The 25,979-nt window shown below is 41.5% G+C and overlaps 2 long non-coding RNA genes across 2 annotated transcripts; both read left to right on the top strand.

The window, feature by feature from the left end:
• Positions 1-7,192: 7,192 nt before the first annotated feature.
• On the top strand, positions 7,193-15,827 carry LOC146195821 (uncharacterized). Its single transcript, XR_014705600.1, has 3 exons — positions 7,193-7,300; positions 11,573-11,596; positions 15,752-15,827. It is a non-coding gene; the product is annotated as an uncharacterized LOC146195821 (long non-coding RNA).
• A 4,013-nt stretch (positions 15,828-19,840) lies between these two features.
• LOC146195820 (uncharacterized) lies at positions 19,841-24,568 on the top strand. Its single transcript, XR_014705599.1, has 3 exons — positions 19,841-19,899; positions 21,710-21,778; positions 24,352-24,568. It is a non-coding gene; the product is annotated as an uncharacterized LOC146195820 (long non-coding RNA).
• The last annotated feature ends 1,411 nt before the right edge of the window (positions 24,569-25,979 follow it).

Below are 25,979 nucleotides of genomic sequence, written 5' to 3'. Positions count from 1 at the left end.
GTAAAACACATAGCTTTCTCTACCATTATTCTGTGAATTCCGTGCTGTTGGATAGGGTTGATGAAATTAATGACCTTGGTGTACTTTTTGACCGCACCCTCAGCTTCTCCTCTCACACTAACCGCATTGCTCAGCGGGCTATGCGCACACTCGGATTCGTTTGCAGACTTTCGAGAGAGTTCCATACTCCACTTCCGTTCCTAAAACTGTACCTGTCCATATGCCTGCCGGTCTTGGAGTATGCGTCGGTTGTTTGGAATGGCACTTGCAAATCGAACTTGGACAAGGTTGACAGAGTACAAAAAAAATTTTTACGGATATTTCATTATCGCTTTCCTTGCGCAACTTCCCCCTCTCGCTCCACCAGGAGCGCCCAACTGAATCTTCCTACCCTTCACTGCCGTCGTATCAGACTTGATATCATATTTCTGTACAAACTCCTTCATGGCCACATTATGTGCCCTCAGCTCTTAGAGTACATCCTACTGCGCGTTCCGCGAAAGAGCATGAGGGAATTCAGACCATTTCAGGTTTCTCCTCTTCATTCCCACTCCCCTCTGGACAGGATGCAGTGGTTATTTAACTCTTTTTGTCCTCACCTTGACATCTTCCAAAACTCGCTCTGTTCATTTACATTGGATGTTCGTAGCGTTGTATTCTAAATAGTACTTTATCACTTAAAACTCCCACTTTCTAGCCTTAAATTGTATTTACTTCACTTTTTGCTTTTTCTCCTGTTCAATGCTGTCTGTATCGTGAACTACTTTTTATCCGTTTCTTACTTATATTTAAACTTTAAACTTTATATTCGAATCTTACTGCCCCTTGTTCAATTTTACTTCTTTATTGTATTATTCTGTATTTCTAGCCTGTGTTTTAAGTACCATGCACTTGTTGCGCCTGGAAGGGTTGTTTATTTTATGTATATTTCTATATTACTATAATCAATGTCAGTTATTTGTTGTTGTTTTTTTTTTGTCTTCTATCTACCGTTCGTTTTTTTTTTTTTTCTTTATTTCCTGGTGTGCTAAAAATTCTCTCACTGTGTATATAAGTGATGCTACTCATTGTTTGCTTACTTTCCGTTATACTTTTCGTCTGTTTCATTTCATGTATTATTTATTTCTTTTTTTGTGTTCTCTTTGTGTGTGTAAACATGTTAGTGCTTTTTCATTTTTGTTTCTTTTTTTTATTTGTGCTGCAGCACAAAGACCACATGGTTGTTCCTGCGCACATTAAATAAAGATTGATTGATTGATTGATTGATTATTATTATTAGAATTTTATATGTTATTATACCGGGTGTCCCAGCTAACTTGAACCAAGGGTTACAAAATAATATATTTGAGGTAGGTCAGTGAAACCAATTGCATACAACTGCCAGCCTGTTTGCGCACTACAGGCAATTTTTTGTTTTGCAATTACTTAATTAGCTAATTATGTTATTTTACTAATTTATTAAATATCAACTTTAGACCAAAAATGTGAATTGGAAAGTTGTAGAGCACCTTCAGAAACCCCAATTCCATTAATTGCGATAAAGAAAGTCTCACGTGTATCTTTTTTTCCGGGATCAGAAGAAAGCCCGCGAAATACAAATAATACCACGTGACTAGCGCATTTTTGCGCCGCGATTGTGGTGCTCTCAGTCATGGTTTGAGCGAACGAAATTAGCTGCGGCCGTGCCTTCTTGGCCCCGTTAAAGCGGCAGGCCGGTATGCCTGCGATGGCTTCTTCGCCCGCGTCAGACAGCCGGACCACATGACGGTGCAGTAGCAGCGAGAGCGGCGAGCCGACACCACCGATATTCTAACAAGGCCTCCTTCTCTCCCATCAGCGAACGTCACGACGAACGGATGAGCGATAAGGTATCAGCCATTGAATCTGTGCATACAGGCTTGCGTAAAGAGGGGGGATGACATCATTTGACGACTAAAATTAACGCTGCACCTTCATTTGCCGGTTCTTTATCGCCATCCGCCTGTCGTGCTGTAGGCTGCTGCGGTGCGCAGGCCTGGCCAAAATCGCGGTGGCGACGGGCGAGCTCGAGCTCGCTGCAACCATCGCCAACATTTCTGCCTGCCGCTGCAACGGGACCATCGGGTCACGGCCGCAGCTGATTTCGTTCGATCAAACCACGACTGAGAGCACCACTATCGCGGCGCACAAATGCTCTAGTCACGTGGTATTATTTGTATTTCGCGGGCTTTCTTCTGAGCCCCGAAAAAAAGATACACGTGAGACTTTCTTTATCGCAATTAATGGAATGGGGGTTTCTGAAGCTGCTCTACAACTTTCCAATTCACATTTTAGGTCTAAAGTTGATATTTAATAAATTAGAGAAATTGACATAATTAGCTAATTAAGTAATTGCAAAACAAAAAATTGCCTGTAGTGCGCGAACAGGCTGGCAGTTGTATGCAATTGGTTTCACTGACCTACCTCAAATATATTATTTTGTAACCCTTGGTTCAAGTTAGCTGGGACACCCGGTATATATACACAACAGACTACTCGATGGCGATGCGCAATCGCTGCTCCTCATCAGAGGTGAAGAGAGAGAGGCTGACGGTAGACGGGGCGATGGAGAGCACACGATGGCGTCCCCGACGCACCAGCTGTGCTCCATGTGACGTAACCGGCTACATGCGCAGCTTTGCCTTTCCAGTGCTCCGCGAAGTGGCGCCGCATTTTGCGTATGTTGTTTTCGCAACAGAACATAAAAGTAGTCTTGGAATGAAAATGCTGCTCTCTTCATCTTATTCTTGAGACCTTTGGAGTTGTTATTGTGTTAATGTAAGCGCGGCTGAGTTTTTCTAATGTATAAGGTGCTTCAGGTATACTCCTAATGCAAAGCTTGTGCGTCCCCAAAATTTCTTGTTCAACTCCGGCTTGTAGATCGCCGCGCAAACTGTCAGTGGACCACATGGGAAACACAAAACGTTTCCAAGAGCTTTTCAGGTATCATTAACAATCTAGGCCACAATGCAAGTTTTCCGCGAGCTCAGTCGTTCTAGCTCAACGTTCTAACGAGCGCAACAGAAGTGCTGATCAAGTCGTACCCTAAATGAACTCGGTTTCAAAATTAACGCTTGCTTCCAGAATTAATACTTATAGCCTTATCAACTTCTCTTTTATATCGTTCTTTTCTCGCATAATACCACAACGACACTAGTGCAGGGAAGATAGAAAAGTGGAGAAAAACGGCCGTAAAAGCACATAGCACACTTTACAGTAAGCGCAAATTTACATGTTAGCTATCAGAACTGCGGCGTTTGTTGAATAACTGTACACTGATTTAGGATTTTTTTAGAGCGCAGCTCTTTGGCGTCCGTTCCTGGGTTTCGCGTCGGCGTCGGCGTCGGCCTCGTAACCAGCTCCGCCCCCCTTTCATCCCCCCAGCGCTAGCAGCGACCGACTGATACCGCTGGATGCCGCTAGAGAGTCAAGATAACGTGACTGCATAGAACACCGTAGCCGCCATGCAGCAAGAAGAGGGGAGGCTCGCCCCCCCCCCCCCCCCCCCCCCTTGTTCCTGTGTGGCGATAGGGTGCTCTTCAGTTGCCGACGCGCCGGTTATTTCACGTAGGCCCCGGCACGTCGACGAATACGTGACCACCTTCCCACGGCTAGACCTGGTTCTTGGCGCTGCGGAAGCGAGGGTATCATATTGTTTGCGTCGGCATCGGCGGCGTTGTCCCTGAAACCAACTCCGCAGCTGGGGTTGACTCACTATCGGCGTCAGCAGCATCAGTCAGTCGCTGCTATCTCTTCCCTCCTCCCTTTATCGCGTTGTCCGCTTGCTGCGCGCGCTTCTGCCCCCATCGTTTGCCGCTGGGTGTACACGCCGCCACCCTCCCCCCTCTTCCTGCGAGTCTCCGGTTGTCAAAGCGCCGGCTCGAACTTAATTCCTTTCTTCGCTCCTCCTCCAATGCAACCCCTGTGGCAATCAGAGAGCCAGATCGGTGGCGGCGGATCTGTATATGTGCACCGCCCGAGCCGAAATTGCCGCTGCCGTTCTTTGTTAAAGGAATACGTGTGAAAAATAAAAAAAAAAATTCTGTGATAGCGCATACATGTGTTGCTCGATTTCTTTGCCTCAATCTATCGAAAAGGTGAAACAGCTTATTTGCTGCGCTCAAATTTCGCATTAGGAAGTAACGTAATCGTCGGTAATTTTTTAAGAAATCTAATAACAGCCATCCATTCATGCGAGATAAAAGATATCAATCACAAATACATAACTTAGTTCTAATAATGAAAGGCTGACAAGTTTTCAGTGGATGTGGTTGCCTCGCTCACGCCCGAAGCCAAGTATAAGAGGTACCATCTTGTGTAATTTTAAGACAAATTTATTTCGATGGAGAGTCCGAGACACTCTTTTTGTGCAAAATAAAATCTGGTCCTAGAATGGTGAGATGGAGTTGAAATTCCGATGTATGCCAAACAACCTTCGAAATTTAGCAGCGGTGGTACGGCGTGAATACATGACGAATGAGATTCGTGCGTAGAATTCATTTCGATCGTTATCTGCGCATTACTCTGCTTGCTCTACACAATTTGGAAAAGTATGAGCAAGCTGCTGTGGATGGTGGGATTTTTAATATACAACTTTATGATTTCGTCCTTTGTGCCTCTCTTGTCCTTGTCTGTGCCTCTCTTGTCCTTGTCTGTTCCGCGCTAAGCCTCCCAGTAATCATGTCCCAGAACCAACAAGCCCAGAACTCTACTTTGGTTACGAGATTCCGGGCAAATTTTGAAGACACAGCTATGCTTGCATTGCATTATAACTAATGTTTTGTATCATCCGCTCTATTCCCTTCTCGGACACGAAAGAGGGCAAGACCGAACCCTCTCCCGAAAACATCCGATATTGTCCTGTCATGGACAGTTGAAAGGATATCATACAAATACTTGTGTAAAATACAAGCCTTATTGAGGAGTTTGGTCTCCGTGTGCAATTAGGCGCGACAATATTTAACAAAATATTTCTGACATCAAGCCTGGCATTTGAAACACTGCTGTTATAGAAACGGCGGATGCAAACTAAGCGTCGCAGCGGCCAGACTGGCCATCACAACCATCCTGGCAAGCCTCGGACACCCATGGTCGCTGCGGCCACAGTAATCGCATCTTACCGATTCTCCGCGCCCTTCTCCACCACTAGCCGAGATGCCTTTACTGAAGGCAAAAAATATCGCTGTGTGATTTAAGTTCTGGAATCTTCAAATACTTCATATTGGGGGAAATAAATAGCAGATATTGTGCGACCGCATTTCCTTTATCTACGCCGGGGTGGCAAAGGTGTTAGGGCGCTCAACGACTCCAAAGGCCATAGTAATAAAACAGTCAGGCTTGACCCGCCTTCGAAAATCGCCTAATATTGATCTTTATTGTTTGGAGTTCCGCCGTTATATTGCTTCCAATTTCATCAACCTCCACATAACATAAGAATAAATGAGAAAAAAGACAATGAAAATCAGTTTTTCCACTCATAAAGCAAACACGACAGGAAAAACAAAAAGGCAGCAGCACATCATAACTGGCGATGTCAGGTTTGTTATGAAGTAACATGATTCACGCTGCAAAGCACTAATGGCTGACAGAATGGGCTGCACCAAAAGGTCGCTGACAACGTCAGGCTCACATTCTTCCATAAAGTTTTTTGATCGATGAAGCCTGGTGCAAAGAACTGCAGGTGTTAGAGCAAGGAGCGTGCCATTCAGTAGAAAAAAAAACGACTTCATTGAATCCACGCTTATAAAATCTTACAATAGCAACCTAACACGGTTTTTTGTTTATACTTGCTACAACTCCCACAATAAGCTCTCTTAAGAAATGAAGTGCTCGATGTTGTAAATTGTGCTTGAGAAAAAACATCACACAAATCAATGCTGTTTCTCTTATCTCCATCAATTCTGACCAGTCAATTAAAGAACAATAAAACGTAAAAAAACAACAATGGAGTGGTACTTACAAAAACTTCTCAAATCATACTCTCTTGCCCCACCTAGGTGGCGCAGTGGTAACGGCGCTCGACTACTGTTTCCAAGGTTGCGGGTTCGAATCTCGGCCGCTTTTCCATGGAGGCGAAAAGCAAGACGCCCGTGTGCGTTGCGATGTGAGCTCACGTTAAAGAACCCCAGGTAGTCTAAATTTCTGGAGTACTCCACTACGGCGCCTCTCATAGCCTGAGTCGCTTTGGGATGTTAAAGCCCACAAACTAAACAAAACCAAACCATCAAAACCTAGTCTATCCGCTTTGTTGCTTTGAATTTTGACCTTGTTTATTTTTTATAGGTTTATGAAAATAACTATATACTTGCCTCAAATTTATTAAACGTAATTTATTTCTTTATTTTCGTTTCTCAATAAATTTTCTTCCACTCTGAAATCTAGAGTACTGTTTGTGAAACTAAAGGAAACGGCACCCAGGGATAACCATTTCGAAAACTCTGATATTTGAAAATTTCCACATTATATCGCTAAGTTTAGTGCATTCGTGTTATTAAATCTGCGTATTCGTGAAAGTTGGACTTGTAGAAAACTTAAACTTACTGCCTCCTGAACATCTGAACCTAAACCTAGCTTTTATTACGTTGTCATAATAAACATTTTGCAAACCAATCGCTGCACCTTAATATCTGTTTACTTTACGGGAAACCATATTTTGTTCGCAAACTCATTCCAGAGCGAATATGTCAACGAAAGCAGTATAACGAGTACATGTGGATAACTCAACGAAAACCATTATGAATAAAAATTATAGTCATCTATGAATTGGTGATTTTTCATTGAATACAAATGTGTAAGTTTTTACATGGCATCACGGCGTTTACGCTGGATAGGACGCATTTGAATAGTTGAAGTCGGCGGCTTCGGGCGGCACATGCCTGCTCTTTACGTTTGAGAAGTAGTGATGACTGAGCCAAAAGTTTTTTGGTCATACTTAATTAGTTGAAAATAATTGAAGTCAGCTGGCCGACAATCTGTTATCACAACTGAAATGTTCACAGTGTGATAAAAATTACAAATTACATTTACCTCTAGAACTTGATTTGTCCGTAGTCTCCAGTAATGTGAATTAAACGCCCATAATTTAATAACTGCTCAATCTAAAAAACGTAAACCTTAGCTTGAATATGCGCGAGGTGTTCTTAACTGGATATTTATGCACCACTACCTACGCCAGTGGGCGGATTTAACAAAACACACTATGCTACACATTGTTGTGTTCTGTGTTATGTTTTGATCCAACCTATTATGTAGCTAGTGCCTTTCAGCTATGAAGTCTTGCCGGGTACGTAATTTTTATAAAAACATCAATTTATTTTTCAATATTTATGTTGTCCGCGTTGTCCCGAATAAATCAATGGTAAGTAGCGCCCGCTACTATATTTCTTGCCTGTTGTGTCTTCTTTGTTGCCCTTATGTAATTTCCATAGTATCAGCCAACTAGCCCCTGAACGAATAATACTAGCCTTGCGGCTCTGTTGTCTTTGGTCGTCCAGAGTCCACGCCAAAGAGAACCATCATGGCAGAAAGTTTTTGGTATGCCCAATTACAAAGAATATGTAATTGGTTGCAGCAGCGTATTCTCACACATATCTCCCAGATATCCATGCCTACTGATAACAACGCAACCCTCTGATTAGATGGAAATGGTACTACATAAATTTAATGCATTTAAGAATATCGCTCGTTTTGAAAAGAAATTGTTCTTAATGGCAAACGGACCCAGACTTGGCATATTATTACGCGTATTAAACTACAAATGCGCGGAGTCTTCTATCATCATCATCATCATCATCATCATCATCAGCCTGATTATACCCACTGCAGGGCGAAGGCCTCTCCCATATCTCTCCACTTAACCCGGTTCTGTGCTAACTGCATCCACTTGACCCCTGCGAACTTCTTAATCTCATCCGCCCACCTAACTTTCTGCCGCCCCCTGCTACGCTTTCCTTCCCTTGGAATCCAGTTTGTTACCCTCAGCGACCATCGGTTATCCTCTCTTCGCACTACATGTCCTGCCCATGTCCATTTCTTTTTCTTAATTTCCACTAGAATGTCGTTAACTTGAGTTATTTCTCTGACCCACTCTGCACGCTTTCTATCTCTTAATGTTACCCCTACCATTTTTCGTTCCATAGCCCTCTGGGTTGTCCTCAACTTAAGTAGAACTCTCTTGGTTAGCCTCCACGTTTCAGCCCCATAGGTGAGTACAGGCAAGATGCAACTGTTGTATACTTTCCTCTTGAGCGATACCGGTAAGCTGCTAGTCATAATCTGCGAGTGCTTGCCAAATGCGCTCCATCCCAATCTTATTCTTCTTGTTATTTCCTTTTCATGGTCCGGATCTGCGGTTACTACCTGTCCTAAGTAGATATATTCGCCTACTACTTCCAGTATTTCGCTACCTAATGTAAACTCCTGTTCCTTCCCGAGGCTGTTGAAGATTACCTTAGTCTTCTGCATATTGATTTTCAAGCCTACCTTTCTACTTTTCCTGTCTAGGTCATCAATCATTATTTGCAGTTCATCTCCCGAGTTGCTTAGCAAGGCAATGTCATCAGCAAATCGCAGATTTTTGAGGTATTCTCCATCTAGCCTTATCCCTAACTGCTCCCATTCCAAGTCTCTGAATACTTCCTCTAAACAAGCTATGAATAGTACTGGGGAGATTGTGTCTCCTTGCCTAACACCTTTCTTTATGGGAATTTTGTTACTTTCTTTATGCAGAACTATGGTTGCTGTGCAGCCACTATATATATCTTCCAGCACTTTCACGTACGGCTCGTCTACCCCCTGATTTCGCAATGCCTGCATCACCGCCGAGGTTTCAACTGAGTCAAATGCTTTTTCGTAATCAATGAATGCTATGTATAAGGGCTGGTTATATTCCGCGCATTTTTCTATCACCTGATTGATGGTATGGATATGATCGATAGTAGAGTACCGTTTCCGAAACCCTGCTTGATCATTTGCTTGATTGCAGTCTAAGGTTGTCCTGATTCTATTAGCGATTACCTTAGTAAATACCTTATACGTAACAGACAGTAAGCTGATTGGTCTGTAATTTTTAAGGTCCTTAGAGTCCCCTTTCTTGTGAATGAGGATAATGTTTGCATTCTTCCATGCTTCCGGTACCGTCGATGACACCAGGCACTGCGTATACAGGGTGGCCAGTTTTTCTAGCACGATATCCCCCCCGTCCTTCAGCAAATCTGTAGTTATCTGATCCTCTCCAGCTGATTTCCCCCTTTTCATAGTTTCTAGTGCTTTCTTGACCTCGTCCTTCGTCACTGGTGGAACGTCTGACTGTTTTTCCCTGACGCCAATCTCATTACGGTCCTGACTACTTTGGCTTCTATGTCTTCTATGCGGTCATCTAATTCATCATATTCCGTCTGAGCGCAGCTAAGCGACAAAAACAAAATGTTGTTTGCTCATTTCTGAGAAACAGCTAAGCTTAAGCAGAAAATTAGTCCGCGTCAATAGCCCAGATATACAACAGCCCTGATTCAGAGGCACTCAATACGCCAAGGAATCAAAAGAAATATTTTTTTTTTCTGGTTTGGTGGACGTCATGAGAATGGCAGAGCAGGCCTAAATTGTCAAAAAAAAAATAAATTAATATAATTATCTCTGTTTAGTTAGAGTAAACTAGTGACGTGGATTATTTCGTCAATTTAGGAGGGCTGGCTACAAATTTAGATGAAAAGCTGACGTACGGAACACGCATTATTTCTAATAAAGCTTAGAAGCATTTTATTTTGTTCTCCTTTGAATTTCAACGAAGAAAATAATCTTTAGCTCTATCTTTCAAGCTTTTTATGGCGGCTGTTAAAGGCACAGAATCCAGTGCTCCATCTACCTTAGTAATTTTGAGTGACATACTTCATTAGAAGCATAAAGGGCCGACCGGACGAAAGTCACACATCATGCAGCTCTAGTCATAAGAGCACCCTTTTTCAACTTTAATTAGTAAAAGAAAATTGCAACTGGTGTGTATATACGTCAAGGCAATTTACTTTCGAATGCAATGAACCTTTTTAGGATGACGGCATGATACGAGTCTTGCTATCGCATCTGGTCTGTGGATAAGTGGATATAAAAGCCATGAGGGATCAGAGGGCTACTATAGCTTCCCCTCCATTCCTCCAAGAAATTACCACCATGCATTCGCCGTTGCTACTAGCCTGCTTTGTTGCTTTCATCGCTGCTGCAGCTCTTGAAGGTAATTTTCTGCCAGTGGCGGTGCACATGGCTTTCTTATGCCTTAACTAGGTACAAAAATCATTAGAATTACATTATTTGGATTACATTTAGTATCTTTATAGTATATGCTCACGACATATGTGCCGCAAATAGTATATTTGATTTTTATGGGGAGCGAATTCCATGCAGTGTTCAAGTGTTTTGAGTTGTTGGATGGTATGCTCAATCAGGAGCACACCAAATGGGTGAAAAACGCATAAATCCTGGGGACGTCAGCGGGTTACCAAAAACAGAATCCCGCGCGGACAGTCAACTAACATCCAAATGTGATAATTCTCGTAAAAGGATGGACGAAACCTTACAACGTGTAAAAATGTATAACATTTTTGGGGAGGAATGTTCTCATATAAATCACTGTCCCTCCACGTCAACATACATTCGGATGGTATTGTACGATTACCGTTGATGTTCACATTCATTCAATACAAAATTCGAAGGTGCCATCAGGTTGGGAAACTATTTAAAACGCCATTGCGTCCGATGCGGCCTTACATCTAAGTGAAGTGGCAAGGCATGCGAAACAATGATCTCCTTCAAGTCATTCTGTGCCTCAACAAATACATCTCAAGCGCGTCACGTTGGATGCCACGGAGCTTAGGAGACTGCGGATCGCGTGTTGAAACTAAGGTGCAATACCCTGTGCAACTATCGAGAACATATAACTAACGCCAGACATGATGGGCTGGCAATATTTCATTACCTCAAAAAGAAAAACATTATTATTTAAGCTATATTAGCAGCAGTTCAATGTCTCGTTTTAAATTTTCATGATTCATAAGGGCGCATTGATAGACGTTATCAAAATAAATTAACGGATAAGCAGTGTGACAGTAAGAAACCGTTTACCATTACTGCCTGCCATGAAATAATCATTTGTGATCTAGGAAGGGCTGCAATTTTGCACGTACAAAAAATCCGATTTTTTACTTTTGCTTTCGGTTTAAACTGCAAGCGTAAAATTAGATGGAAACGAAAATTTCCGTGCTCTTTATTCGTCTATATTGCTCAGTTGGAAAAAATGTGTTTCACATTTGCTGACTTTTCCTCAGAAAATGGTTTTTCAACACTCTCGGTTTTTCATGCCTGATACCATTTTAGAACAGGCGGATGTATTTTTCTCATTATAACGTCATGCGAGCGCATTACGGATTTTACATCTACTATAACGGGACAGTATATGTATTGTTTCAAAAAAGGACTGTTTTGAGATTTGTGTTGGAGTTCCTGATCGATTGATCCTTCTATTTATTTTCATTGCTCAGCTGGACATTACACCTTTTCTTTCCAGACTCTTCTCCGTCTGCCCCCATAGGTAAGCTGCCCAGGATATGGCTATCGATCATAATCAACCAGTCCAAATGCTGTAAACCTAATCATTTTCATGTTTTTGAAAGCATTGCTATCATGTAAGTGCGGGCTGAAATTATTTGATTTGAGGACGTTGAGAGTAGGAGTAAGAAATATATAAATTGCCAGATTCTAAATGCACTGTTGGTTGGCACGAGGTGATGGCAACCGTTATCTGGCAAATTATATAAGGCAGGTCCACTTTCTGTGGAAGCAATTGCCCTCGCAGCCCGTCTTATTGTATCTAGCAAAGGCTCTTAGTTAGCTTTCAAGGCCTGTACGGTTACCGCCATCAGCCGCTTGTCTGGAACCTGACCTAACGTACCTCATCATCATCGCTTTATTTCAATAGCTTTTTCAGGCATTGCGAGTTCCGAGGCTTTCTTTACAAATCCCCTTTCCGCTGCATTCCGGCGAACACTGAAAACGAAAGTGTAGCTTTTGTATCTCCTATGTAACTCGTTGCGTCTCTCCCAAACGCCACTTCATAATCATCCGCATTCATTTTCACCCTTATGATTCAAAGTTCCCACTCATTTAGAAGCGTGCAACGGAGTAGCGTACATGATGGCGGCAAATATGAAGTCAATATGCGCCGTTTCCCTCAGTGCCAGAGGAGTTTGAGATTTAACCTCTTCATCCAGGAGAAATCGGCGCGTGAAGGACACGGAATCTCCTGCACGGATAGCACGGATTCATAAGGATGGGGACGCTAAGGACAAGAAACATTTCCGACTAATCAGCTTACTATCTCTTATTTATAAGTTATATTTACTACAGTAATCACTAACAAAATTAGGACAACTGCACACTTTAATCAAGCCAAAGATCAAGAAGATTTCCGAAAGGGTTCATTACAATAGTTCGTATCCATACAATCAACCTAGTCATCGAACAATGCTCCGTATATACCAATCCTTATGCATAGCATTCATCGAATACGAAAAAAAAAGCATTTGACCCAGTAAAAACCTCAGCAGTCATTCAGGCATTGCGAAACCATGGTGTAGACGAGCCATGTTTCAAAGTACCAGAAGATATCTATAGCTGCTGCACAGCAACCTTAGTTCAGCATTAAGAAATTAACAAAATTTCTCTTGAGGTGTCAGGCGTAAGAAACGATCTCTTCAGAATTATTCACAGCATGCTTTAGTGGAAGTATTCAGAGATCAGGAATATAGGATGTTATGAATGAGAGTTGATGGCGAATACCTCAGTAATTTGTGATTTGCTGATGATATTGCCTAGCTGAGCAACTAAGGGGATTTCCAGCAAAGAAATATTGATGACCTAGATAGGGAAACAAGAAAGCCAGGCTTGCAAAATCATTGTGCAGAAGACTGAAATAACGTTCAACAGCCACAGGAAGGAAATGCAGTTTCCAATAGGAAGCGAAGCCGTGAAAATGGTAGAGGAATATGTCTACTTAGAACATGTAGTAAGCACAGATCCGGACCATTGAAGAGAAATAACTAGGAGAATACGATTGGGATGGAGCGCATTTGGCAAGTACTCGAAGATTGTTATGAGCAGCTAAACGTTATCCTTAAGAGAGAAGTATAAAATAGTTGCATCTTACCTGTACTCTCCTATGGGGTGGAAACGAAGAGGCTAACAAAAAGGGTTTTAGTAAAATTGAGATCAACGCAGAAAGAGATGGAACGAAAAATGATAGGTGTTACGTTAAGAGATAGGAAGCGTGCAGAGTGGAATAGAGACATAACTCGAGTTAAGAATATTGTAGTGGTAATCGAGAAGATTTGGGCTTGATCAGCATGTATGCTCAGGATAGCTGGCTCATATTGATGAAAATACAGCGCTTTGAAGACAAGGAATAAACAGAGCGCACGTCCTGTCCATTCTATGTTTTGCCTTCAATGCACGGTATTCACAAGTAATGGGCATGAGCAGAGGGTGCGAAGACAGGATACCCGATGGTCACTTAGGGTAACAAATTGGATTCCAAGAGAAGGAAAGCGTAGCAGGGGATGGCATGAAGTTAGGTGGGCGAATGAAATTAGGACATTAGCAAGGCTCACGCGGATGCAGCGGGTAGAGAATTCGGTTAACTGAAGGAATATGAAAGAGGCATTGGCTCTGCCGTGTATAGTCCGGCCAATGTTTATGATGATGAGTACCGAGTGATTGTCCTGACTGCTTTTCTATGAAACTCGAAATGCCGTAAAGGGTTTTGAAGTTAACCAATGTTTTGTCAGACATCATTGAGAACCGAGTCGAAAGCATTTTCATGTTCCAGAAACATGGCTACAGCAGTCGAATGCAGTGCACAGAACAATTGGCTTGTGCCTAGATGCAGCGCCCTTTCTCCGAATTTACAGGGGATTGAACCGACAGTCACAATATCAATCACATAACAAGCTTTCACCCAGTCAGGAGAACTAAGTATAGAGAAGTATGCACATGCACAAATGAAGAGACACAAAAAAGGAAATGATAGCAATTTGTAGATGCGCACGCATGCACAAGTAATGAATAGCGGTAGAACAACTTGACGAAATTTAATGCTCTATTCTTTGCCTAAAATAAATATTTATTTTTCTTCTTTTTGTTTCACAATACCAGTAATTGTTTTTTCCTTCTCAAAGACTGAAATCCGTCGCAAGAAACTTAGATGCGTATTCTATGCCGCGCTCCTGTATAGTAACATCAGCACTTTCCTACAGTCGCCTGTTACTGACAGTATACTACTGAAGGACGCAATGCACACTGTATTGACTGCTTCCGTTAGTGTGCATTGTCATATAAACAACCAGATTTGTCCATCTTGATCGGTACAATTACAAAGCGCAGCTGGTCGCACAAGTCACCTTATGACACTCTACTATTACATTTCCATCATGCACATCACCAGCCCTTACAGCAGCTCGCTAATTCAACCTAAACACCAATGCATTGTAAAAAAATGTCTTATGCCACGTACATTGCTACGAAATGTACTGTTAAAAAATAAGTAAGAGATGTGTAATACTTCTGATAAAAGCAACGTCTGTAGTCTGTAGCTGGTGCTTAAAAAACTAAAGCATAAAATTAAGTTCATCAAAGACAAAGTTTTATTATGCGGGTGAATTTCGATATCCACCACTCCTTGTATTCTGTTACTTATGAACCATTTTCGTAATTTGAAACGCTTTATTTACACAACACTTGCTCTCTGCCTATGCTAGACACTTGCTTACACTCTGAGTATTTAATTGTGTTTTGTATTGCATACATTTGCTAGGCATTTAGTATGTGTTACGAAATAATGCACTGTTCCAAATTCTTGTAAGCTAGTGTCTAGAGAGGAGAAAATAAACACTTGGAAACAATAATTACTTTCGATTAAAAGCCGTTTACCGTTCGCTCATAAGAACTTCATAAATCATTTTTTGCGACATTTATGGATTATCAGCCTGAGTCGCATACGCGCGAGCGAGCAGGGACATTTAAAAGTGCCGACAATAAAAAAAAACTTCATCTAGCCAAACATCTCAAATGTGATTCATCATTCACTTTTCCCGTCATAAAACACACATCTATGTGATTCAGCTTTAGCATATCAGTTATAACGTGGTTATATCGGGAAACATTAGATTTCTCGTTTGTCTATCCTACACCGTAGTGTTACCGTATATACAGTGGTGAAAGATAACGTTATCACAAGCTTAGTAAAACAGCCTTCTGATTTTTCCCGTGTTTGCGTGAGAATGAACTTTGCCTCATAAAGTAATTCGTAAATTCCCCCCTCAGCTACTCTAAAACATAGCGGCCTTTTGATCATATGCTCGTCAGTATCACAACAGATATTAGCACCCGTTACGTTGTCTAGGCCTTCCGGAGCAACATATAACTATGCCTGTTAAAACAACGATATTTTGTTTTGTGTGTGACAGTCTCTGAGTGCGCGCTCACTTGTTTTACTGGACTGGCTAGCATGCCATATTTCAAGCTGTCTTTCCTGATTTAATTTCAAAGAGTGCGATCGCGATAATCAGCCTCTAGATTCAGAGACGCATAGCCAGACTCAAAAAATAAGGGCGCACACACTTGTCACTGTACAACCAATAATTTCGTATTAATTGGACAATTATTACATGATAAATAATGTTGTTCAACACAGGTGCTGAAGAAGAAGCTTAGGATGACTGTAAGTACTTGATCGAAAGTCACAATCTCCGCTAGTCGAATGAAGCAGCAACATCTCGATTTCACAGTGTCTTCCTGCAAAATCCAACACATAAGAATGCATGCCCTTCGAAGTCCAACCGTCTTTATTCGTAGCATGCGTGAATAATAAAATGCTTTATCTTGCCTTCTGTGAAAATGAAGAAAAACTGGATAACCGTGCTTTATAGTGTGAAGCCTCTGCATCTGCTACTTTTCTTGGCAAACGGATATTGACAGGTATCATCACATTACTGTTTCTGTATTAGGTGATGAATCAACACCTGCTGGCACATCGGTCAGCTTTATAGGATGTATCCTTGTGAGAAGCAAGACGCATCATTCGATAAAATTTATCTGGTCTTATATCTCTTGAATGAAAGATTTTCAGTTGTGCAGTCGACAGGCTGCATCAACGGTTATGCTTAGACTATTATTGTTTTATATTTAATGTAGTCCTGAATGATAACAGGATGCCCGGTTATCATCTAACCTAAAACTACGCTCAAAAACCATTGTAGCTGTGTTCAAATGGTTGATAGTAGTCCGGGTATTAAGCGGAAAATTTAGCGCGCTCGCAATGTGATCAGGAATGAGCAAAAATGCTACATCTGAGTGATGAAATGACTCCTAGATTCTATAGATGCTTTGTTAAAGATCAGTTTCTAACCATTTCATATGCACCATTCTTCGTGGATTCCATGATAAAACGAGAGAAAGTATATGGCTACACAATACATGAATGACGCCCAGAACACGAGTATAGGGTGAGCATCAGGGTCGCAAGCCTAGACGAAGACAAGTCCACTTATCGAAACGTTGATAGGCTTGCCAAGTGAGGCCATCCTCTACTCTTGTTAAGTGATATTTTATTTATTATAGATGAGTTAGCTAGAGTCGGCTAAAACTAGAAATAGGGGATTTCTTGCAATTTCGGTCGAGTTGGATAGGGCTTGAATTTTGGAGGAAGCCTAAGCTTCGCCTTAATGTAGACTCCACAGGGACTTGCACACCGTTTTTCATTGCTCGAATCTTCGGCATTAAATTCTCTCCCGGAGTTTGTCTAGGTGTTAAACGTCTCTAGACACTTTGGGTTTAGAGACTGAATATAAAAAAATAAGGGTTCGGCGCTGCTGAACCGAATGTGGAGGGAAAGCATTACCGGCGGGCGAACAAGCGGTCTTCTTCCTCTCCGTCTTCTTCTTCTCCTTCTTCTTCGCCTTCTTTTAGTTCTTCGTCTTCTTATTCTTCTTTGTCGTCTCCTTTCCTTCCCCTTCATCTTCTTCTTTTTTGTCTTCTTCTTTGTGTTTTTTTTTCTTCTTCTTCTATACCATGAGAACATACGTTCTATAGTAAAGGACGCAACTTCAGGCACTCTGTAGACAGCTGCAGATAACAATAAACTGGGTATGCAGCACTTACTCATGTGCAAAGAGATGTTTTCGAAGAAATTCAGCCAAAACCATGAGCGAATTCAAGAAATAAATTTACATATGTGAAAACCATCGCAACGGTCACTGCCAACGTTTTGTGATACCGCCCAGCGTTCGCCAGCCAAAGTGTAATCATATTTTGTGTACAATCTGGTATGCCCTTCACTTTCCGCTACACTGGTATGCAGCTATTGAGCAGCGGATGCACTAGGACCGTAATTTTTGTTGACATATGTGCGTGTTTGAACAGGTCGTTTCTTTAATGATTCCAGTAAATTAATTTATTTATTTGCTGAAGGCATGCTGACAAAAGGGCAGTTTATATATATATAGGTTTTATGTATAAGTTTCTGGTGTTTACTGGTGTGTAAAGCATTTAACGCTAAAGACATATCTATTCAATGATTGATTATTATGTTATCCAAAGCGCCATTTCTTATTACAGCTGGGCGTTACATCACAAACAAGTACTGATCGCACTTCTGAAACAAATACAAATGCACGTCAAAATTATGCAAACGAGAAACGATGTGGTTTAGGAGAATTAATTTCAACTTCAAAAAAGAAGAAAAGATCTCCTCTTTATCACTACACTTTGAGGATATCAGACCGAGAAAGAAAAGTTAACTCTTAAGAGCACGTACGTAATGCTAGTACAAAGACTGCCAACTCGTTTACGATGAAATTAAATGGTTGTAAAAGGCTAGCGGAGTTTATTTCCATTACCTGTACGTAGTTATAAGAACGAAATTTGTGTTACGCACTATGTTCCCTGGCTTAGCAATGCTTTACACGCTTTGATGTCGATTAAATATTACTGCGTTTCAAATGATGTAATTATGATGTCACTTCAGTGCTGTCGCCGTTGACATTTCCCTCCTCCTATCCTACGCCGCTCTTATCCTTGCCCTCAACGGGCTCCTGTGTGCATTAGATTTGATAAACTGATTTATAGACTCTTGATCAGGATGTCATTGTGGAGTAGTGTTTAGCACGCTCAGCTTGAGCGTAGAAAGTTGGTTTTATATTTTCACGTGGTGGTGACCAGGGTCGACGACACATATGAAGGCACAGGCTTGATGGTACGGAAATTAACCCTTTATTGGGCTGATTTGCGCCCGCAAACGAACTAAGCAACACGGTGGCTGCGATAGCAGCAAACGTGTTGGTCGATCGTCGAACAAAGAATGCTCGTCACACTCGTAGACGCTCAATTTAAAGGCTGCACAGGGCAATCTAGATAACGCCACAAACAGCTACCAGCACAGGCTGGAACATTGTGGAAAGACGCCCGAGTGGCCGGAATCTTCGAGATAGATCTCGGTGCATCTTGTGCTACAACGAAACTGATAAAGGTGTGACTCGCGACATCGAGCATTAACAAGCAAAGATTACGGAACTGATACGCGATCCAGAATTAGAGTGATTAGCCTGTATGCCAGCGGCTGTTGAAAAACAACAAATACAGTTTTGAAGGTTTCGCGGCAATCTACTAAAGCAACTTTAGCATTTTTTTTCCTTCTTTCGTCTTCGTCTTCACGTTTTTATAATATCGATAACAATAAAAAACTCGCGCAGCTCTATTGTCTTTAAACAATGGCGATTTCAGTCCACGATTTTATTTGTATTCTCATGTTTGTGTTAACGCCACTTTGACCTTGATGAGGCCTGGAAAATCAAAGCGACTAGAAAGAGGCAAAATGTCGTTTCCCATAGAGTAGCAGAGATTGTTATGTTTAAAATAAGACAAAACACTGCAACGTTAAAACGCTCACGTGCACCTGATTTGATTGCACCAAAAGGTTTATTACTCGGTCTCATCGCGATCAATGAAGCCTTCCCTGCTGTGAAACCTAGCTTATAAAGCAAAAGAGTATAGCTGCGCCATTTCAGAGCAGTACTATTTTTTTCGACAAGAAAGAATGACTGCGAGATTCTGTACTCGAGCTTTCTTTTCTCCTCTACCAGATGGGAGGACATATAACGATCAGCAGAAAGCTATTTTACATTGTTGAACATGAGGTCTGAAGGGCTTTCAGTGACAGTTGTTCGGCGGAGGTCTTATGATCGATAAAGCCTAATACTAAGTTATGCTAACTTGCGTGACCCTTATAAGTTTTCTTGCTCCTTCTACAGAGATGTCTTTCCCTCAGCCGAAGCCAAATAACGCCTTATGCAGGTGTAACCACAGTTGAACTAGATCTCAAAAAATTAAAGGAAAGGAAATAATATTCAAGGCAAACATAATGTTTTTTACATCAGAAGCAGCAGTCTTATTATAACCAATATGTGAACTTTCCGATTTCGGGAATAGTTTAAAGAATACTACGATCTGAATCTGCTCGGAAAAAGAAGAAGAGAACACGGAGAAATTAATGGAACACACGTTTGTCTCATCCTTTTTTCTGCCCCTGTCTTGCTGAGCGCTTTAATATTTTACGGTGCTTAATCAATCAGCCAGGTAGGCATCCTTCGTATATCATAATTTCTGACTGTATGCTACGGCCTCATACACCTATACATTAAGCATCATTGCGGGCGCGACTGTTAAGCCAATTATCACAAGTAATTCTAATCGCCTGTGAACTACTTGATTTTTATGTTCTTCGCAATTGATTTCGGTTGTTCATGTCCTGTCACTCTCCTGCTTACTGTCCCAGGAAACCATACGGTCAGTACATTTGCATATATCAATCACTACGGTACTGTAGTTAGTCGCAGCAAAATTATCCCGGTGGTTCAAATACAACAGCTTGGGTGGCGTCTTCAAAAGAACGAAAGTCTCAGCGTGCATTTATAATAAGCAGATCCTATTGTCTCTCCTGCTCATTGTGGCTCCTAAATACTGGTCTCTTGAGAACTGCAGACGAGTTTCAGCTGGTACAGTAATTTACACAGGAGGTCATATCAATAGGTCAGTTTCTAAAGGCGCTGAGTTAGGAATGCTACGTCACGTCAGAGAGAAATGTAGAATTTATCTTTTAATTACTAAAGGTTGCTGTTTTTTTTGGCATAATTTTTGGAAATATTGATTACACTGAATGCTTCGTGTGTCGCTGAGTCTCTGCAGAAGCCCGTGAGGCGCATAGAAGCTACTATGCTGTCGTTAAAAGGTGGCATCATCGACCATGTCATTATTTCATAATAAATGAAACATATCAAAGAAACAAAGCATGAACCTGCAAATATGATTCCAGTCCAAGACAAAGCCCTATATATGCGTCCCAGTCCACTGCATTAGATTACTGCTGCAAAAAAGAGCAGAATTCATGCTGCTGCCTTTGAAATTTCATCTACTAATAATTTTCAGCCACAATTGTTGAAGAACTTGGAGTGGAAAATTGGATATTTGTGCTCCAAACGTCCGTGTGCAGATCAGAGTGTATTATGCAGGTGAATGTATTAGCGGCTTTATTGCCTGTGTGCCTTACGGCTGATAAGCACCCAGAACCTTCAGGGATGCAGCAGAGGGTGAAAAATTTTAGAGCGCTCAACATTATGCTTTACTTGCATTAAGTGAACGCATTATACACTCCTACATGCGCCTCCCCTGTGTGTTCCCTTTTCACACGAACGTGCAATATCGTACGCCCTAACCACAAACTCAGATTTTGTCGATAGATTCGAAATATTGAATAAAGTTAACATTTGCACTATTTGGGCAATAATCATTCCTATACTAATAATAATATATTTTAATAATATTAAAAACTGTAGACATATTGGAAAGCCCAAAAACAACAAACCTATGAGCAAATGCACCGACCTGGGTGAAAAATAAAATGACAAACTCAAGAGTGCTTCATGAACTGTTAACAAATCACTCCAACTATCTATACCTTCGGCAGGGCTGCTACTATGGTAATGTTTTAAAGCGTTCAGATTTTTACTAGTCTTCTGCACGTCTAAAAGCTTACAATTAGGATTTCCGTGAATACATTTCACGCAGAAGGAATCTAAATCAAGAGTGCTGCCATTCCGCTCACAAGAGCAGGAATTAAAACTCTACGGTCTCCAACTCTGTACCACATAAAAAACGCCGGATATTTCGGAATAATTTGTGCCTCTATTCTCCATGTAGTCGTGAGCTAAGACCTCTAAATCCTAAAGGACCTAAACATGGCTCTGACCAAACCCTATTAAGGTGGCTCAGAGGCTATACGATCAGGGGTTCGAACCGTAATCCAAGATTCAAGCCGGTGGTTCAACCTCCACATTACGTTTGCGTCTCAAATCAGGAGCCCAACTTTGCCATTCGTGTTACCTCGGTCATTTAATTTGGTTAGTATGGTCGCACGACTCATTAACTAAACTATGCCCGGCATACCAATTTCACGCACCTTCAGTATTTTTAGTTCAAAATACTACAGCCGGATATTTTGGAGAACCAGAGACTTAAACCTAACATGTTAAAAACCAATTTATTTTAGCCCCCACTGAAAAATATTTCATAGACAAAAACATCTCACTTCTTTCTGTAGAGATACCCGGGATGCCAATACTTCTGCGGCAATTTGAACTGCACTATAGGAAACGGTGAACCTTGCTATGTAAGTATGAATACATTGATTATTTGCATATTATTTACGAGCATTGCTGTACAGTTCTTTTGTAATAGAAGCTTATGAGACGAAACTATACTTCATCTGGTTCTTCTCCACATAAGCACCTAAATGTGGTGAACTAGCGGGATGGCCTCTACAATTCCCACAGCTCAGTTTCAGAATGGCATTAAAGAATGCAGACTGAACCACACAGCATGGTTTTTAATTTTGCCCAGACAGTTTCTTCGAAAGCAAGTACTCTCGGCCTGCGAAAATAACAGGATAATTACTGAAAAACTGAACGTAAATTAGATTGGTTAGCGCAACGCTGGTTTCTTGAACAAGAATGCGAACAATCACTCAAAATGATGTGAGCGGTTATTTGTGTCAATGTCCTAGGTAGCCGGCTTCAATCCCAAAATGTGCTATCGTGTCTGGAGTTTCGTTGTCATAAGGTATATTTTTCAAAGCGGATCAGGGTATGAGAGAAACTTTAGTGAGCGCTCCGGAGATTTAAGCCTCTTCGAATTTCGTAACATTCACCGACATCACGCAGAGAAATATTGCTTTTTTGCTCGCTTTCGTCCACAATCGGCCTCCGTGGAAGGGATCGAACTGACGTCCTTGGGCGCCTAGTCCACCACCTCTACAACCGAGTTATCGCGGCCCGATTTATGCCGCCTTATGCCTAGATATCTTTTTAGAAGTCGTTTGGGGGGGGGGGGGTGCGAGGAGCCTTAAAGCCAGATGCATATAAAAACATTTCGAAGGCATTGCAAAATCTCTACTGGAGAAATTTGGGAGCTTGAGCTTTACTGCCGCCCTTGCTGCACGAGACGCGTCGCCGTTTTTTATAACAAACACTTTTGTTTTTATTTCTTTTGGTATTATCAATATTATTTCCTTGTTTTATAGTTGGTGACATGGCGTCGCGATATAAATTTTCTCCATTTTGACGCAACCTGATGGTGTTTCGTATAATAATTGAGTAGTGAGTGGCTGCTTCGAGCCCCAACTGTCGCCAGTGCCAGTCGCGTCGCCTTTATATCCGAACCTGCATTCTACCCTTGAAGGAGAGAAGTGCGTACTGATCAATTCATTGTTAGTACCATTAATAATAAAACAGCTCCCGTTCAACATAACTGGCTATGAAATACGTTTGTAATCATGAAACAGAAGCTTGAACGCTCGAAGTGCCGCCCAGAACGCCGAATGCCCTCGCGAAGTGACACGGTCTCTGCAGTACGTTAAATTACTAAGCTTGTGAACATCGGTCTTCGATTTCGATAACCACAAAAGATAGCTGCTTCTGGAATCAGAAGAAGCAGTCATGCCCACGAAAACAACCTTACCTTCTCCGATTAAGGGTGGTACGCACCGCTAATCGTAGCAGCAAGTTCAGGCCTGAAAGTTTAGTCTTAACCGTGCTACCTTTTTCACTCTACGGCTGATTACGAGAAGCCACAGTATTCCGATCGCGAAAGCCGTTATACGATATTGCTCTGGCCTGCCCTGTCGGATTTCACCATATAAACCGCTGAGCTCGAATTATCATGGGATGACCCACGACACTCTCCAAGCAGCGTTTTTCACTCCGGTGTAACGCACCGGAGTGAAAGGATTCAACAACTGCAAAACATATTTTTTTGTCGGCTCGTAACAGCAACTGGCGCCTCGGTTCGCTTTTCATAGTTCAGTAAGTAGAAAACTTTGATGTAAACGACTGGGCTTGTTCAGTATTGTTAGAACACACACTCATTTTCGCTGCTCTGCCTCCTTGCAGAGGTGCAAGTAAAAGGCTACTGCAATAAAATAGCCTCAAGCTGCGGATTTACATTGAACGTATTGTGTCCCCTTGGTACCTAACGAGACGCAGCTGAGCCTCAGAAACAATCTTAGTTTTAAAAATAATATGGGGACCCTATGCGGCAGAAAGGCGAGTTCGCCTTTCCTAGCCGACGCATATTATTGGCAGCGCCGTATTCTTGGTCGACGCGTTTATAAATTCCAGTTCTGAACAAAGTGTGCGACCATCTTATCGTAATACCGCCGACCTTGTCGTCGACGGTATTGGAGCCAAGCATAGTCATGGGAACGATGCCGTTGCTTTAAATGCGTCGGCTTTTGCAGGGCATGCGGCAATTTTCTGTTGTATCCAAAATCGAGTGAGCTCCGATTACTCGTGATTCGTTTCGCTGGTGGCGCGCTTGGTTGTATGCATGTCTGTAGCTGTACTTGACCGATATGTTAAGGCTCCGCGTCTGTCCTATGTGTGGCAGAATGCCGCGACGCTACATTTAATGTTCCCCGTAGAAGCGGAAGCACGGTTCATATATCAATAAACTAAATAAACTAAATAAACAGATGAAAATGTTTGGCCTGGCCGTCGCTCTCGAAGCCTTTCATGAATACTATGTAGTGCTGATTTTTATTCAGTATTCAAAATTCACGTTGCCCTTTTCCCAACGTTGGTCGCTGTGATATGTACAGGCACTCGCCTTTAAAGAATGCTGTACATTTTAACACGCTAATTATACCATCCTTGCAGTAAAGATGAATACTTTCTCTCCTTGCTTCAGGACTTCACCTTGGAGGAATTCTCAAACATGGAAGTCAATGTAACCCAGCACTGCCAAGTTGGAACATGTCAACATGGTGTATGCGTCGGTTCGGGAAAATCTGAGCAATGCTATAAGGGGAAATGAACTACATATATGAAGCATCAATGAAGCGTCCTTGTCTGTATTTGTTGACATCGGGTTAGATGCTTGAAATAAAAGTTGTACAAAAAACGCTCATATCTAAACAACACGACTATTCCTAAAACGCCAAGGGGAATTTCGCTTTATCATTATTGCCGACATCCCACATGCATGAGAGAGGGACTGAAATTTCTTTTAGAGGTACCGCGAATCAGCAACCTGAAGCATTGCGAGAAAGCAGTTTACTATGCTTATACGCACCATGTTCTAGAGCTCCTTTCGCTCTTGCTTTTTTATTTATAATTTATGGCAACTGTTGATCTATAAAGTTAGTCGGCTCAGAAAACGGTGTAATAAAAACATTTAAAATATAAAATAGTAAGAAAAAGCCTTCACAGCATGCACTCATTTGTAGTTCGACTTTTCTCCCTATTAGCAAGCATTCCTGTCATTACTAGAAGATAGTAGACGGTTTGCAGGAGGAGCACAAAGGCAACCGTATTAATATTTGTCCTCCCAGATGTTATGATATATGTTGTAACGCAGGTAATACGTTGGCTCTAAAATCCACACTGGGCAGTCTTAACTATTTCGAAGATTTTGCATTCTCAGCGGCACAATTCTGAAGCACAGCTCCAAAGCAGTTTCACATGCTTGTACGTATTATTTTCTGTCTTTCCTAGAAACTTGGTGTCGTAAGGTTAGTTGTTCCAGAAAGCGATGGAATAAACGTATTTCAAATATGAAATCGTAAGTACAAACTGCCAACAGAATAATTTATTTATGGTCATATTACAAGACGTATCAATGATATCGACAGCAATTTTCGGTCCTAAAAAAGATCCTTGGGAAAGCAGAATCCATCGACGCGCACACTATACAGAATTTTGGAGTTCGTTACAACACTATATGAACTCAAAAGCTATTCGTTGGTGTATGAAATTCGTCTATGTCATAATATCCACACGTGCCTAAATATTTGTGTACATTCGTCCTACGTTGTTTTCACATTCAGTCGATGAATTTTATGTGACGCCTGTTATTCATTATGCGTGTTTATTCGCGCTCCAAAAATGGAACATTGTGTCGTCAAGTAATTATTTAGGTTATTCACATTGTTCTCTAAACAGGAGCAGCAGCATTAATGTATGGTATATACAAAAGGCTGCATGCTAGTTCTTAAGTACCTAAAAATATGAGCCTGACTGGAACGTGAAAGTAAGCAAAATGAAACACGAATGCTTCTCGAATTCGCAACTTTGTGTTACAGTCGCTTTGTCTTCCTGGCACAAAGAGTGAGTTATCTTCTACACTGATAATCACTGTTACATTTATAATCATGCGTACTTAAGATGTGAATGACTAAAATTTAGGAAAATTATATATATGGTGAACGGACTTGAATCAATAAATTCGTCCAGAAGGTAGCGAGCTACAAAGCATAGTAATGAGTGGCTGAGAGTTTGGAATTTACTCCGTATTAAGGCTTCACCTACTGTAAAACG

Source organism: Amblyomma maculatum, chromosome 3 (genome assembly GCF_055883805.1).
Source record: "Amblyomma maculatum isolate TAMU_Amacu chromosome 3, ASM5588380v1, whole genome shotgun sequence".
NCBI classification, from domain to species: Eukaryota; Metazoa; Arthropoda; class Arachnida; order Ixodida; family Ixodidae; genus Amblyomma; species Amblyomma maculatum.
The sequence above is the reverse complement of the archived record's forward strand: the minus strand, read 5'-3'. Positions and strand labels throughout refer to the sequence as shown.